Source organism: Leucopleurus acutus (genome assembly GCF_964270905.1).
Source record: "Leucopleurus acutus genome assembly, chromosome: 2".
Classification (NCBI taxonomy): Eukaryota; Metazoa; Chordata; class Mammalia; order Artiodactyla; family Delphinidae; genus Leucopleurus; species Leucopleurus acutus.
In genome coordinates this window covers 177,415,772-177,433,421 of record NC_139143.1, presented here as the reverse complement: position 1 = coordinate 177,433,421, position 17,650 = coordinate 177,415,772, and the positions used below count along the sequence as shown (strand labels likewise).

The following is a 17,650-nucleotide window of genomic DNA, read 5'->3' as shown; positions in this document are numbered from 1 at the left end:
TATATTTTGGATGTGGGAGTGGAACTCTTCCTCAAAAAAAAAAAGTGAAGACTATATGATCAACCTCTGTTTTAAGGTAGATGAATAGAAAATATTTTTTGGTACTTTATCACAGTTCAATTGCTGGGCTGTTCTCAAGGCCTCTTCAAGACGTACTCCCGGAGAGACAGTATTCATTTCTGAAAGGAATCTCTTTTCAGCCCCAGAAACATGGCTGCTAGAAAATTAAAAGGGCTGTATTTTAAATGTTATCTAACACAAATACTGCTCTTACATAATTATGGCTTTGGACTTTTTTAAAAGAATGTTTTAGGCAACTCAACCATTCATTAAGTCATAATATGTGTTTTATTCTGCATTAGGACCATCCAATTACTCTTACTCTTTGTTACCTCAAAAACAGATATTTAATGAGCACTACCCTATACGAGCTGGAGTGCACTTTAATGTCACTCATCACCCATCTCAATAGCTGTACTTGTCAGGCCACTCTTTCTTCAATCCAACTCTAGAAATATTTACCATAATAAACAGACTTTTAAAATGAGACAATTTTGACAAGTAAACTGATTTCACATCATACTCTGTAAAATGAAATATTTAATACAAAAATGAACCTTAACATCTCACATTACATTTCTTTAAATACCAGGGACAGTATTTCTTTGTACCTAACCACCACCATGACTCTATAAAAAAGCTTATTTGTGGGGACTTCCCTGGTGGCGCAATGGTTCAGACTCCACGCTCCCAATGCAGGAGGCCTGGGTTTGATCCCTGGTCAGGGAACTAGAGTCCACATGCATGCTGCAACTAAGAGTTCACATGTCACAACTAAGGAGCCTGCGAGCCACAACTAAAGAGCCCACCTGCTGCAACTAATACCCAGCGCAACCAAATAAACTTTTTCTTAAAAACAAAAGTTTATTTGTGGATTACATTATGATAAAATTCAGACCAGAAAATGAGATCACCTGCCAGAAAAGGCAATAAATTCTATATCAATATAGTACTGAACTGGTTTTTAAAAATCTAAATCCCTGCCACAATATCCACAAAAGACTTTTTCTGGCTTCGGAATTGAATCTTAATTATTTAATTCATGATAACAGTACCATTGAGAAAAGATTCACAGACCCCTCCTCAATATAAGCCTTCCTTAGAACAAGCTCTCGAAGGATGTAACAATAGAGTATTTGGCTCTTGTTTAGTTATGCTTGTACCAGTAAAATAAACCTCTACTGAAGTATACAAAACAGTTAAGAGCACCAGCCAGACAAAAACTTCTGTTTACCCAAATAAAGCACTGCAAACAGCCACAAAGTTACACTTTTAGAAAATTTCATTTAGAGCCATTTCCATCCCAAAGATTTAGGAAGTTTCTTACATTCAGTCACTGTACATGGGAGAATAAATTCTTACTGTCTTAAAAAATTTGAAAAACACTGTACTGCAGCTTTAAATTCAGAAAGATTTGATCTATTGAAGCCAAAAGCACCTGCTCATACTCTGCTTGTATTAGAATGGTCAATTATACCACACCTGTCAGGAGAGAATTTGATTCAATCCTCAAAATTAACTGGTATATATTATCAATACAGTAAAAACTATTTGAGTACAGACTGTAATGTAAAGTATATTATCTGTAAAGTTAACAGTTCCCTGTAGATACTAGATAGAAATGGCTTCTCAATCACCAGAGCCACTTTCCCTAAGTTAAGAAAATCATTATGTTTGTATGTGGTCTAAAAAATGGGGATGCTTTCTGCTCCTTTCACTGAAAAGCACTTCCAGCAAAGAAGACCTAGGAAGTCTCACTTAGGCAGTGGGTTCCCTGTTCCACAGCTCTGTTCTCAACATCAGAATTACCTAGGCCTCATCCCAAGCAATTAGAGAACCTCTGGAGAATGGGACTCAGGCATCAGAAGATTCTAGTGGCAGTGAGGATTGAGAGCCACTGATCTCTTTTCCATTTCTAAGCAGTGACGTTATCTTAGTACAGAAAAATACTGCACTAAGTTTACCACCATTTCTATTCTTTACACTTAGTTCGACATTTAAATGCTATGGTTTTTTGCCTTTCACAAGACAACGATGGGCTCATATAATAGGATGGCTTTCACAATATACCTAGATCTAACATGCTACTTGTGTTCCCACAATAGTAACTATACTATTCAAAGTTCAGCTCTTCCCTACACAGCATAATAAAAGCCAGTTCTCTCCCCAACCCTAGTACCAGTTCTCCCAAGGCTACTGGGCCAGAAGTACTGACCTGCCTAAAGGAGAATTCAGTGCCTGGTTCACTGAATTCCCAGGTACCAAAGGTATTCTATACTCTGTGCACTGCTGGTTCTCTGCTTCCAAAGTCAATGTCTGCTACTCATCACATCTCCTGTACCTTCTACTGCTAACTACCACTATCATTTCTCCTACTTTCCTCCCCCCATTAGCCTCACGTTTATTTACTCTCTGGTTTCCTGACAGTTTCTTCTTGTACTTCTCATCTAAAACATCCTCAGCTAGAGTTCCCATTCCCCTCATTTGTCACACTGGACGTAATCTTCACTCTAGGTTCTGCTGCTCCCGTTATGACCACCTCCTCCTCCCCTAGTTTTTTGTTTTTGTTTTTTTTTGGCTGCATTGGGTCTTCATTGCTGTGCGCGGGCTTTCTCTAGTTGTGGCGAGTGGGGGCTACTCTTCGTTGCAGCGCTTCTCATTGTGGTGGCTTCTCTTTGCTGCGGAGCACAGGCTCTAGGTGCGTGGGCTTTAGTAGTTGTGGCTCACGGGCTCTGGAATGCAGGCTCAGTAGTTGTGGCTCACGGGCTTTAGAATGCAGGCTCAGTAGTTGTGGCTCACAGGCTCTAGAACGTAGGCTCAGTAGTTGTGGCTCACAGGCTTAGTTGCTCCACAGCACGTGGGATCTTCCCGGACCAGGGCTTGAACCTGTGTCCCCTGCAGCAGCAGGCGGATTCTTAACCACTGCGCCACCAGGGAAGTCCCTCTCCCACTAATTCTTTAATTTCAGATTTAGACATGTGTCTCTACATTTAAGAACCAGAAGTTTAAATACTGTGTGGCTGAATTTTTATAAAGCCCAATTTTGCAAATTTATGTTCCCCCAAAGATGTTTCATGTTGAATGTTTTTAAAAAGTCACATCATACTATTTCATAAAAACAATGTTATAAGTGGTGGCTGTATTCCCAAAATTATTAAAGCCTATTTTGTCTAAAACGAACCTGAAATAAAGTACTATGATGAATTATGAGAAAGCTAGGAAGAATGTCAAGAGTTGGGACCTGGAGATCTAGACTCAATCCTTTACAAATTGTGCTGTTAGGGAACTGCTGATGGAAACCACCTGCCTTGGCCAGGCCCACCTGCCTGAGTTGTCTCATAAAGGAGGTCCTGATAAAGAACATGGTGCTGCAGCTGAAAACTAACTGGGAGAATTCAGGAGGGGGCAAAAGAGGGAGCAGACAACCAACCTCCCAGAATCCTTCTCACTGGAATCCATCTTGGCTGAGAGATGCGCACAGCACCAGGAAGGACCCTGAGTCGCACTACGGGCCAAGCAAGATAACTGGCCAGAGACAACATGGGAACTAACCCCATTACCATAAAACCTGCGACTGTGAGCCACGTGGCAGAGCAGTCCTCCTGGGTTCCCTTACCCTGCTGCTCTCCGCCCAGGCGCCCCTTTCCAATAAAGTCTCTTGCTTTGTCAGCACATGTGCCTCCTCGGACAATTCATTTCCGAACGTTAGACAAGAGCCCACGCTGGGGCCCTGGAAGGGGTCCCCCTTCCTGCAATACTGCTACCTGTGGTATATGAAGCAAATCATTTCACTTTTCACACTCAACATTCCCAATCTACAAAATGCAGATAATCATATCTATCTACAGGGTTACTGTAATGATAAAATAGGTACAGTGAGTAACTGAGAAATGCTCTGAAAACTCTAACCTATAAGGTCATCTACCATCAAGATATTATCCTCAAATACATAATCTGATAATAGGAGTACACAATAAATACTAGTTCACACTGTTATAATTCAAGTTATATTAGGAAGGACAGCTTTTAGTTAAAATTATTTCTAAATGTTTCCAACAGTCAAGATCCTCATACACTCACTGTCCCTTATCTACTCAAGAGTTGATATTTTTTAGGAGAATCTGCCATCTGATTCCTACAGCATTAGATCTACTTTTAGAGCTTGTTACAGCAATAGCTTCTAGTGCGAGACTGTCTTTTTCAAAGACCCTCTAGGGATGGTCATTCTTCAAAAAACCTATATTCCTTAAGGTTTTTTGGAGTAATTCAAACTAAGCAGAACACAAAGATTTGGTGAAGGATGCCTTTTGTATGCATCCAGCTTTCTGATAGCTTTCATCTTCTCTATGAATTATACAAAGTTTTATAGTCCCCTTTTCTAATATGCACTTCAAGAGTGTTTTTCCTCCTTTGGTTTTATACTTCCTAATTTCATTGCTGCTGAAGTTAAGAGACAATCACTCAAAATCAAGGAGAAGATAGTAGAATAATGCCTTCCAGGTCCTTGATACTTATTTCTTTGCCTGTTGGCCAGCTGTCTGTCCTTTTGCTACTTCCCTCCCTTTTTAAAGGTTGCCAAATGGTTATGTAAATAAGCCAGCTGGCTTCTGAGTCACCACTTTTGTATTCAACTTCTCTAACTCCCAAAGTGAACCTTGATACATTCTTTGAACCCTTAACAGCCCTTGGAATTTTTCAGTGTCTTTTTGAACATGGCAGCTGGACTTCCAGTGATTTTTCTCACTCCAGTGGGGTTATTATTGGCAGCTGTTCGTCACCTACTAGTAAGTATTTCCATCGTTCCTTCCAAACACGCCTGTCCTCCTGATAACTCAATACATTTTTCTCTAAACATGCTACCATTTCCTGAAAATCTCCATGTGTGTAAAATTTTAAAAGCTAAGAAGAAATGCAATAGTCTACACTGCATTTAGTGTAAAAAAGTAACTGCTGATTTGGCAATGGTTTCTTGAATATGTCATCAAAGACAAGGACAAGAGAAAAAACATAAATTAGACTTCATCAAAATTAAAAACTTTTGTGCAAAGGACACTATCAACAGTGTGAAAAGGCAACTGATGAGAGAAAATATTTGCAAATCATTTATCTGATAGGGAATTGAGATCCAGAATGTATAAAGAATTCCTACTACTCAACAGCAAAAAAAAAAAATCCAATTAAAAAATGAGTGCGCTTCCCTGGTGGCGCAGTGGTTAAGAATCCACCTGCCAATGCAGGGGACACAGGTTCGAGCCCTGGTCTGGGAAGATCCCACATGCCACGGAGCAACTAAGCCCGTGTGCTACAACTATTGAAGCCTGCGCGCCTAGAGCCCGTGCTCCACAACAAGAGAAGCCCCCACTCGCCACAACTAGAGAAAGCCTGCGCACAGCAACGAAGACCCAATGCAGCCAAAAATAAAATAAATTAAAAAAAAAATGGGCAAAGGATTCAGACATTTTCTCCAAAGAATACATACAAATTGCCAATAAGCACATGAAAAGATACTCAACATCACTAATCACTAACGACATGCAAATGTTTTACAGACACAGACACACACACAGACACACACACACAGACACACACACACACACACGAATTTCCTGACACCATCATCAAGTTTGCTGTTATCAAAAGGAACATATTCTGAATGACAGTAGACACAAGTTGGCCATTCAAAACTAGAAATACTATAAGGAGAGTTAGTTACTACTATATAAAAGCTCTTGATTCCTGGTATTAAAACAGATAAAGCAGTGTGGCAATTTATAGCTAGTGTTTACAGTCAACAACATCAGAACGAGGTACACTATATATACATCTGAAAATAAAACCTACAATCCTTAAATTACAACATAACAGCTGTGAAATAAAAAGTCATATTTTTATGGCAAGACGAGAAATTTAAACAAAAGATCTTCTCTGCCCTTTGGCCTCCTCTCTCCCCTCACTGTGCATTGTGTATCTGCATCACCAAACCTTTCCCATCAGCCATAAAGAGCAACATTCTCTTAGCATCAACAAGACAACACCTTAAGAGACAGCATTCCTTCTTGATCTTGTAAGGGGTCACATGACCCACCACGATGAGGTTCTGGATTATTTTAACTGTCAGTAATAGGGCATTGATGTACAGCCAGCCCTCTGTCTCAAAAAACATATTAGGCCCGCGTACCGCAAAAAAAAAAAAAAAACATATTAACTGTCCCTTGACTTCTAACAGGTGGAACAGTTCTCAGAGCCTTCTGAGATGCTGTTCCCGGGTTGTAATCCTGAATTTTGGTTCAAATAAAATTTTCCGTTTCTTTCTTAGATTGATTAATTTTTCATCGGTACACTCTTCCATTGAGATCACCAGTTATTTTCAACTTTTCCTATCTTCTAATATATGCCTTTAAGTCTACACATTTTCCTCTAAGTAACACTTTATGCACATCGCACAAATTCTGATACGAAGTGCTGTTTGTCATTCATTTCTAAAGATAATGTTTTCTATTTTATCTCTGTCAATGGTTTTTTAAATTTCCAAATAAACTGATTTTGTTATTATTTTTACTCCAACATTATGTTTAAGATTATGAAAAACATTATGAATAATTATATGTATTCATATTATGAATAATTATGTTCAACTAAAATAAATTATAAATCTGACAAGCTTTTTTAAAAACAGCAATTATATTCTGTAGAGTTTCAACTTAAACATAATTTAGATTTTGTCTTTCTTTTGTTGTTAAGCTCTAAATTCTATAGAAGCATATTTAGAAAAAAATATAAATATGATTGGAATGTAACATTTTTCTCTGTAGCCTAACATGATTAAATTTTATAAATACTCCTTGAGTAGCTGAAAAAAAAAGCATAGTCTTAATTGAATGAGAAAAAATTAAATTAAAACAGATTTATTATTATTTCATGAAATTATTCATAGCCTTTGTAATAGTTTCTCCAACTTGAATTGGTAAAACACCTTCTCTATTTTTTTTAAAGTTTGATAATTATGATGTTCAAATCACTGATATCCTCAATTATTTTTATCTTGGTTGATTGTATACAAAATTTCTCTTTCATACATATATTTGAAATATATATACATTCTTGTGCTAATATATATTTATATAAAAACAAGTTTACTATCTGTGTCATTTATCTGTATCAGGGGCTGGCAAAGAATGGCCCTTAGCACCTAAGAAAGGGTTTTACATATTTGAAGGGTTAAAAAAGCAGCAGCAGCAGCAAAAGATCATCTGGCCCCAAAATATTTACTATCTGGTCTTTCTAGTTTGCTAATCTACATCAGGGGGCGGCAAATTTATTCTGTAAGGGTCCAGACAGAAACTATCTTAGGCTTTGTAGGGCATAAAATCTGTAGCAACTATTCAACTTGTCAATTGTAGCACAAAAGCAGAATTTCATAAATAAATTAGTATGGATGTATTCTAGTAAAACTTACCAAAAACAGGAGAGGGGTCAGATTTGGCCCTTGGGTCACAGTCTGCCAACCCATGATCTAGTATATGGTTACTAACTAACCTGTCCATTTTTCTGAGATGTCAATCTCGCACACTGATTATGAATTTGTCAATTTCAACGTTTACATTTGCTTCATACATATTCTGAACCAATTATTAAGTATATAAGAATTTGTAAAGTTACATCTTCTAGAAATTAAAATTTTATATTGTAGGAATTCTCTCTCTCCCATATAGTTTTTTGCCTTGCATTCTATGTTGACTTCTAAAGGCTGCTTATACCTGCTTTCTTTTTATTAGCATTTTCCTTTTAACGTTTCCCTGCTTTAGTTTTTAATCTCTGTCATGTTTAAATGCATATATCTAGATTTCAGTTTCTGACAAACTGAGTGACTATTTAATAGAGGAATTTAATGTCATCATTATTACAGTTACCAACAATGTTGTTTTACCACATTGACTTTTCCCTTTAAATTCATGGGATTTATGGTCCTAGCTTATTCTTTATTATTAAGGTAACTATATAACCTTTTACCATTATTTGTGCCCTTATTATAATATATAATATTATAATATATAATATAATATAATAATATGTGCCCATATTATTGTCTTTCAGCTCTAATCCACCCTGTAAGTAGAAGGGTGCTTTCACCTCCTGTCAGTATGGCTCCAGACACCAACTCCATTCAGATCTCTAGTCTCTGAAAGCCATTTAGAGATCCAGCAGCAGACAGGTGTGCACACCTGATATTCAAATTACTAGCTTCACCTTGCTCTCTCACCTACTGAGTTTCTGACGGCCAAGCTGCAGTAAAACTCCCTTCTGACAAGTTTGACCAACAATCCCCTAAAACAGGGGTCCCCCAACACCCGGGCCGCAGACTGGTACCAGTCTGCTGCTTCTTAGGAACCGGGCCACACAGCAGGAGGTGAGCTGCGAGCAAGGGAAGCTTCATCTGCCGCTCTCCATCGCTTGCATTACCACCTGAACCATCCCCCCCACCCCCCACCCCCCCACACACACGGGTCCATAGAACAACTGTCTTCCACGAAACTGATCCCTAGTGCCAAAAAGGTTGGGGACCGCTGCCCTAAAGGACACTTCCTCTAAGCTCCTAGGTTCTCACAACACCACCATGTCTCCTTTTTCATTCCCTCAGCTCCAGGGACGTTAGCTGCTTCCTGTAGTTATTAATCTCTGGATTACTTCAGTGTCCCTTTGAGAATCAATCAGCTAGTTCAACAAATTCATGTATTAGAGCCCCTCTATTTGAAATAGTGCCGTTTCTTTTTTTTCCTGACAATACTTTAACAGCTGTACTGCTAAGCTAATTAGGCTGTCATGTTGTCAACTATACTAAACAGGTCAAAATTTTGGAGCTAAACTGTAAAAGAAGATGGCCAATTTTAATGGTGATGAGGAGTAATAAAATTTGAAGTAATAAACAGTCTTGAGTAACATAGAGTAGTACCTGAAAATGGACTATCACTGACAGGAAACTGAAAAGGAGATTTATGTTGCCAGTGAAATACAACAAAATATTGGCAACATAAATTCTTTCTTCTACATATCACCTACTTAGGTACCTATGGAACAAAACACTTGGCAGACAGTAAAGATACCATACAAGAGTGAGAGAATTCAGGTAGCCTGAGAGTTTATCATTCTTCAGAGAGGAAAAAAATGAGGGTTCATCAACCAATGAAAACTTTACAATCAGATCAAGCTCTTCCTGTTACTTAATTATCAGCATCACTGGAAATTTGAGGAAATAAGGACAGTAAATTAATATATGTATTAAGGAAAAAGTTTGTTAGTTTGGTAAGTAAATTAGAACACTTTATTTTCTTAGCAATCTATAATCTTCTTTGTTTATAGTTAATCAATTCTACTTGTTTTAAATCTCCTTAACTCTTAACTCTCCTTAACTTAACTCTTAACTCCTTAACTCTTCTTTGACAGAATTTAAAATGACCTACCACAAGGCTATTATACATGATGTGTGTGTTGTCTGCTTTTCACTGAGTATGGAGTCACTGAAATTCAAGACTCTTAGTTCTATAAAGATGCTAGCTTTCTTTTTTTGGGGGGAGGGGGGGAGAGGCATGCTGTGAGGTTTGTGGGATCTTAGTTCCCTGACCAGGGATTGAACCCCAGCCCTCAACAGTGAAAGTGTGTAGTCCTAACCGTTGGACCACCAGGGAAGTCCCAAAGATGCTAGCTTTCTTATACTTCAAGTAAACTTTCTCATTTGATCACTGATAAAAACAAATAAGCCTGTATTAAGCTCATCCTCTCCCTTCTCCCACATCCATGCACACTGAATCCACCCCCTCAATTAATCTGGATAAGAACATTTACCTATATGTCTGATTAAGCTCAGGACACTATTCTACATGTCTATGGTACTTATCCCCTCTGCTGACCTTTCTCCCAGTAGTCCTATCTGCCCACTTCCCCCATAGCTCTCTGAATCACATAAATGGTGCTATGGATGGAGGTGCCTCCCTCACCCCCTGCAAAAAATTCATAAACTGGAGCCCTAACCCCACAATGTGATGGTATTTGGAGATGGGGACTTCAGGAGACAATTACATTTAGATGAGGTCATGGGGGTGGGGCCCTCATGATGGAATTAGTGCCTTTGTAAGAGACACCAGAGAGCTTGCTTGTCTCTCTCTCTCTCTCTCTCCCCCCCACCCCGCCATATGGGGACATAGTAAGGAGGCAAGGCAGCCTTCTACAATCCAAGAAGGAAGTTCTCACCAGGAACCAAATCAGTCAGCCAGCACCTGATCTTGGACTTCCTAGCATCCAAAAATGTGAGAAATGTCTGTTGTTTAAGCCACTCAGTCTACGGTATTTTGTTTTGGTAGCCTGAGCTAACTAAGACAACTGGAGTACAAATTTTTGCAGGAAAAATCACAAGCACTCTGAATTGAATAGTCACACCACTCCATTTCCTAATTCTCTGTTCTAGTTCCCATCCCTTGATTTACTGGCACATGCTAATTTCTGTAGGTGAACTGAGGCTGCAATTTTCAAAACCATAAAAATCTGAAAAATCATGTCACAGCTAGGTAAAAAACAGACTGGTGGAGCTGAAATGAGTTTCTCTTCTAAAACTATGGGAAGTAAGTGAAGTAAAGAGGTAAACCTGCAAGGGAAACTCTGGAAGAGGTTTTGCACTACCTATTAAAACAGATGAGTGGTAGCTAGAGAAATCAAGAAGCGCCTCTCAGGACGTGTCCAAAGGAAATAACTCCTTAAACGTGAAACAGATAAAATCCTAAACCTTTTTCCCCCTGACAGAACTGAGATGAAAATAAACAACATCATCAACAAAAAACTGAGCTTACACCAAAGACAATGAAAAAAATGCTTGTGAAAGCACTCAGTTCTTACAGATTGGTTCTTAGAAAATTCTTTTTCTTTTTTTAATTAACTTATTAATTAATTAATTTTTGGCTGCATTGGGTCTTCGTTGCTGCACACGGGCTTTCTCTAGTTGCGGCGAGCGGGGGCAACTCTTCATTGCAGTGCATGGGCTTCTCACTGCGGTGGCTTCTCTTGTGGCAGAGCATGGGCTCTAGGTGTGCAGGCTTCAGTAGTTGTGGCACTCGGGCTCAGTAGTTGTGGCCCACAGGCTCTATAGCACAGGCTCATTAGTTGTGGCATATGGGCTTAGCTGCTTCACGACATGTAGGATCTTCCCGGACCAGGGATCAAACCCGTGCCCCTGCACTGGCAGGCAGATTCTTAACCACTGTGCCACCAGGGAAGTGCCATCTTTGGTTTTTAAAACTGTGTTGAATTAATGTAGAATTCATTTTTAAAACTTTCACTCTTCACACTTAAATATTTCAAAATATAGGTTCTAGTCTTATAGATTTCCCAAACAGAATCTGAAACTTGGTGTTTAGGGTACGGAAAGTCTGAATAATAGTTGCACTTAACTATCATTCTTACAACAAAACTTAAAAACTAACCACAAATATCTTGAAAGAAAATCACTGGGAATTTTTTCTAGTTACATGCAATGCAAAGAGAAGCATAATCAAACAAATATGCCTTTAGGCATATTTCATGGTAAGCTATAAGACTGCATAAAAGATGAAATTCGGAAAACATCTGGTGGAGTCCTACTTTATAAATATGGTTGCAACTGTTTTTGTTAATAAAGAAAAAAGACAAAAGAGCTAAAATTCTCTATCAAATATGACCACATTAAGATAAATCTCAACAATGAGAGAAAAGAGCTTACCACAATTATTTAGCATATATTAGATGAAACCACAGATATAAATGATTTAAATTTTTATAAGCCTTATTTTTATACTAATGACACTTGTAAAGGCATGTTAATTTGTAAACTGCTTAATGACACTATATACTGATGAAATTTTCAATAGGTATAAATTTTTAAGTACGTACATATATTATCAACTGAAGAAAACAAAACAGAAGATTTGGCAACAGGACCAGCTAAATGCAGTCAGTACTGCAGTTTCTGGAGGCTACATCAAATCTTTATGTGCCATGAATGCAGCTTCCAAACACCAGTCACTTCAAAGACTGCTTTAGACAGCCATAATATGTTCCATGGGGGAGAAGGCAAGTATAAAAAACAATAAATTTTGCTTTGCTTTCTTTTTTTTAAGGAATGTCAACATTCATCTATTTCAACAATGAAATGTGAAAAACATTTTCAAAGCCTCCTCTACTTATCCTGGTTAGCAACACTGACCGTCAGAGTTGCCAAACTCAGAATTTATTTTCTTCATGAAAGACATTTTAAAAATCAAAAAAAAGTATAAAAACTTGCTTGCAGTAAATAAAATCACTGTTTAACTTAATAAGAAAGATAAAGCAGTTTGCAAAGTCTGAAACAATCCATCAATCAACAACTGTGAGGCAATAGTGAGTATTTTTCCTTAGTAAAACAAGACCTCTGAAAGGAAAACGAAGTCTGGAAGTTGGATAAAGTAAAATGATTGCAGGGACCATGAGTTGTTTAATCATATTCTTTTGTAATAATGAAAATAGTAATGTTAAAATAAGTGCCATGATCAATAACTACTCCTCAGTGAAGAAGTCCTTTGCTTAGCATTTCCAGAGACAATAATCTAACCAGTGGATCACATACCATCACCATCTCAGTCCACTACTTAACATGACCAAGTTGATCTCTCAGAAAAAGAGAGGAACCAAATGAACAAGAACAGTGGGTGGAAAACATGTACCACTCCACTTCTTTGGCATTATTCTGAGCATGTCTTCTCAATGATTACTGTGAACATAGCTTAAGAGTTTAGACAGGGATACCAAGAGAAAAATGAAAAGGACTAGGCACTGAACCTGATAATCAGTGCCAGTTTGGACTCCTTATTTTGTAATTTAGCTCCATTATGAGAAAATTAACTGAGTTAAAACAAATGTGTACCAACAATCAAGCAACAAGCATGAAACACTTTTGTTTTGCTTAAGTAATTTAAGATAATTCAAGTAACAAACCTGCGATATTTTTTAAAAGACATAAAATGAAACAATGCAAAGTTTGCCTAATTTTAAGTATAAAATATAGAATTCATAATGTTTTCATGGGACTTGCCTGGTGGCACAGTGGTTAAGAATCCGCCTGCCAATGCAGGGGACATGGGTTCAAGCCCTGGTCCGAGAAGATCCCACATGCCGTGGAGCAACTAAGCCCGCGCACCACAACTACTGGGCCTGTGCTCTAAAGCCCACAAGCCACAACCACTGAGCCCGAGTGTCACAACTACTAAAGCCCGCATGCCTAGAGCCCGTGCTCTGCAACAGGAGAAGCCACAGCAATGAGGAGCACACGCACCGCAAGGAAGAGTAGCCCCGTTCGCCGCAAACAGAGAAAGCTGGCACGCAGCAACAAGGACCCAACGCAGCCAAAACATAAATAAATAAATAATTTTTTTAAAAAAAGGACATGTGGTTAAAGAAGTTTCTTTAATCTTTTCTGCAGTTGATTTGAATCTAATAGTTCTGTGTGTAAGAATAAACCACACTATTTCCAACAGAAAATGACCAAGCCTGGCCTCTACTTTTATCCTGGAAGGGATAAGCAAAGACCTGGAAGACATCTCAAACTCCTGGAGAGAGCTTCTAAATTTCACACTAATACCAGACAGGTAGCCAAATTAGACACACACACACACACACACACACACACACACACACACACACACACACACACAATATCCTGAAGAGAACCAAGTAAGCACGAAAATAACAAATGTCACTTATTGAAAGCATTAGCATGTCCTGTTCTGAGGCAGAATTTTATATAGTCTTCATAACAATCCTCTTAAAGAGTGGTACAATTCTAATTCTCTCCTATATAGTGGAAGAAGAAACCAAGTTCTAGAGATATCAAATAATTTACCCAACATCATATAACCAGAAAGTGACAGACCAAGTCCCAGAACCTGGAGTCTGTTTTGACTCCAAGCCTATAATTCTTTTCCCTCTATTTTGAAGGTTCTACTTTCCATAATGATCTACAAACATGTCAACTATTAAACCTAAGGAGGGACTTCCCTGGTGGCGCAGTGGTTAAGAATCTGCCTGCCAACGCAGGGGACACGGGTTCAAGCCCTGGCCCAGGAAGATCCCACATGCCGCGGAGCAAGTCTGTGCGCAACAGCTACTGAGCCTGCGCTCTAGAGCCCATGAGCCACAACTACTGAGCCCGCGTGCCACAACTACCAAAGCCCATGCACCCAGAGGCCGTGCTCCGCAACAAGAGAAGCCACCACAATGAGAAGCCTGCGCACCTGAACGAAGAGTAGCCCCCACTCGACACAACTAGAGAAAGCCCACGCGCAGCAACAAAGACCCAACGCAGCCAAAAATTAATTAATTAATTAATTTAAAAATATATATAAATCTAAGGAGACTGAGTTTCCTACAGAACTCCCCATTTTCCCAGGTATGCCAATTTAGAAAAACTTCCTCACTCTGTAAACAGATGTTAAGATATTGTTGGGAGACAAATGAATCCATATAAGGCTGTCTCTGAAAGGCAGGGGATAAAAGGGGGGGTAATAAATCAGATATGAGTTACTGGGTTCATCCATCAGATTAGGAAGATGACAACAAAACAGACCACGAAGGGAAGCAAGATAATATTTGGTGACCCTTCTCCCTGGAATTCATGTACTCTGACTTCTAAAAGAAACTAATAAAATGGCATACAGAAAGGCATTTGTGGGCTTGACAACTGAGAGCACTGCTAGATCATCCTTTCTTAAACGCAAACTATGCATTTGCAAGCAGCACCGTCTTTCAGAACACTTAAGGGCTTTGGGCCAACTGCTAGGGTCAAATCACAACTGGAAACAGTAAAAATCTGAAATGGAAAACTAAGCTATTCCCCTTGTGTGCCAGTTATCGACTGCTTGCCTTTCAGCTCAAAATTCAACTTCTCTGCCAGTACAGTGAAAATGGATCTGGCACAATGTAAAGCTTTGTCAGTAGAGGGCACTGTAAAGATATTGCAGGAGGAAAGGGTTTTGCTTCCTGGTTCCTGTGGGCATGCACAGCAGGCTCCTGCAGAACACACAGCTTCTCCAGAACCTGACTTCCCCAGTGCCCAGCGGCTCTACAGGGCGCAGCTTCTTCAGTGTCAGGATTCTGCTGCAGTGTGCAGCAGCCAGCAGTACCCAGTGACTAACAGCTACCCCTGGTACCCTCTGAAGCCATTCTGCAGCAGAGTGCCTCCTAGAAAAAACAGCCCTGTGAAGAGTTTTCCCTCAGCACCTTAGAAGGCAGAATTCTGGAAAGTTCCAGAGGGTGGATTTCTAGTAAGTTCCACTGATGTGGCACCACAGCAACTTCTCTACCATTCAGAGAACCACATCATGCCAGATCTCAGCCCAAGGTGGGGGGAGCAGTCTCCTAACAGTAGCAAGAAATAAAGAGGCACAAGGTTGGACAGGCCTTTTTTAGATTTTGGAGAGGACATACATTACATATGAGTGTGATACACCTCGACCTACCTACAAAGTCATCTGGGAGGTTTCTAATTTTGATTGAGGGAAAGAACAAAAGGAGGCTCTGCAGTAAGTTTAGGCTGCAACACAAGCTGCTCTACCACATGGGACCTGTGATCCAGCAGATTCAAGGTTATCTGAAGTGCCTGTGGCAGAGATGCTGTAAGGAGCCTGTAGCCATTGTGCACTGCAGCAGCTCTTTGCTAAAGGAATCGGTGCTAGAGAAGCCAGCTTTCCTCAACACTCCGTAAGATGAATTTCCAGCAAATTCCAGAAGAAGGATTTCTAGCACGTTCTACTGGTATGACACTACAATGACTTCTCTACTATAAGGTTATGCCACAGCCACACACTCTCTGGTAACAGAGTGGAGAAGAAGGCTCTTCCATGGGGACTCCATCTTGGCCCCAGGAGAAGCAGCTACTCCTTATATTTGTAATTTTTATATCATTTAGAGTTCTCTTTCTTATTAGCCAATCCCTCTGTACTCCAATCCCTTATTATATTTAATAATCCTTTATATTAAACTTTCTCTATTCAACTTACTACAGTTTTTCTTTGCTCCTGAGACTCAGACCAACATACCTGATTAATAGCGTGGGTGGTTCTGTTCAGTGCCATGAAAACCAACACTAGAAACTCATCCTAAACAATTAAGAATTCATTTTGACATATTTTACTTTTAAAACTCAAAGTTAAACAAGAATGATTTAGACCGAGTTTAAGTATAGTACTAAGCCCAAGTTAATTTACATATTCCTGAATAGCGCTATTTCAATCATGCTTTGGCAAGTTGTACATTCCTTCTCCAAACATTCTATAGTTTGAACTATCATTAATCAACACTTATAACCACCAGCTTTTAGCATTACTTTCAGTAATTCTTCCTCTTATTATTCAAGCTCTTAAAGGCCTAAAATATAAAAGCCCAAATTGAAAATAATGTTATAATATTAATTTTTATTATTAAAAGGAATGTTTCTTACATGTAAATACTGACAATCTCAAAACAGCTTGGTTCAAGGTTATTGGCTTGACTCTCTCTACATTCCAGTAAGAGACTTCTTAACTCTACCCCACTCTTAACCACAAGGAAGACCAAATAAGCATGTAATGGTGAGTTGGTACAAGCGGAAAGATTTCTTGGGAAATGGCTTAAAATGCAGGGGACCCACAGCGACATCTTAAAACAGTTTGTGTCTCCTGTGCCTGTTACTTGGAAATAAACTAAGGTGTTCACTATTCTTTAACAATGCAACAAAATTTTAAGCCTAACAAATTCCAATAATCTATTTATAAAACCAAACAAACAAAAAGCCCTGTAAAATTATCAATACTAAGAGGGAAAGACAGCCATATCTTTTACGAAAGTAGAAAATAACCACCAACACTCCACCAAAAAGTGAAAAGGGAGACTAACGGATTACACATTGAAAGGCAAACAAGTGCTTTACGAGATTTTTAATGACCTTTATAGAGTCATACTCTAATTTCTAAAACAACAAAAAGGAAAACTAAATATCACTGACAGTTTATTTCGAATTACTCCATAAATGAAATGTGTAAAACTGTTAGTAGTCACTATCATGGGAGGTGTGTCTAAAAAAATGTATAAGAGAAAATAGAAATTACTCTTCAAGTAATGTTGTATGTTTGCTTAAAAGTTTGCTTTAGAAAAATAGAAACTCGGGCTTCCCTGGTGGCACAGTGGTTAAGAACCTGCCTGCCAATGCAGGGGACACGGGTTCCAGCCCTGGTCCGGAAAGATCCCACATGCCGCGCAGCAACTAAGCCCATGTACCACAACTACTGAGCCTGTACTCTAGAGCCCGTGAGCCACAACTACTGAAGCCCGCGCACCTAGAGCCCATGCTCCACAGCAAGAGAAGCCACCGCAATGAGAAGCCTACGCACCGCAATTAAGAGTAGCCCCCGCTCGCCACAACTAGAGAAAGCCCAGGCACAGCAACAAAGACCCAATGCAACCAAAAATAAATAATAACTAAACAAATAAATAATTTTTTTAAAAAAAGAAAAATAGAAATTCAGCTCTGACATGGAAATTTCTTTTAGGAAAAAAAAGG

General features: G+C 39.0%; 1 protein-coding gene across 1 annotated transcript in view; it reads right to left on the bottom strand.

Moving 5' to 3' along the window:
• The window catches only part of EIF4G3 (eukaryotic translation initiation factor 4 gamma 3), a 370,424-nt gene that overhangs the window by 224,170 nt on the left and 128,604 nt on the right, over positions 1-17,650 (bottom strand). The gene's annotated exons all lie outside the window — the stretch shown is intronic.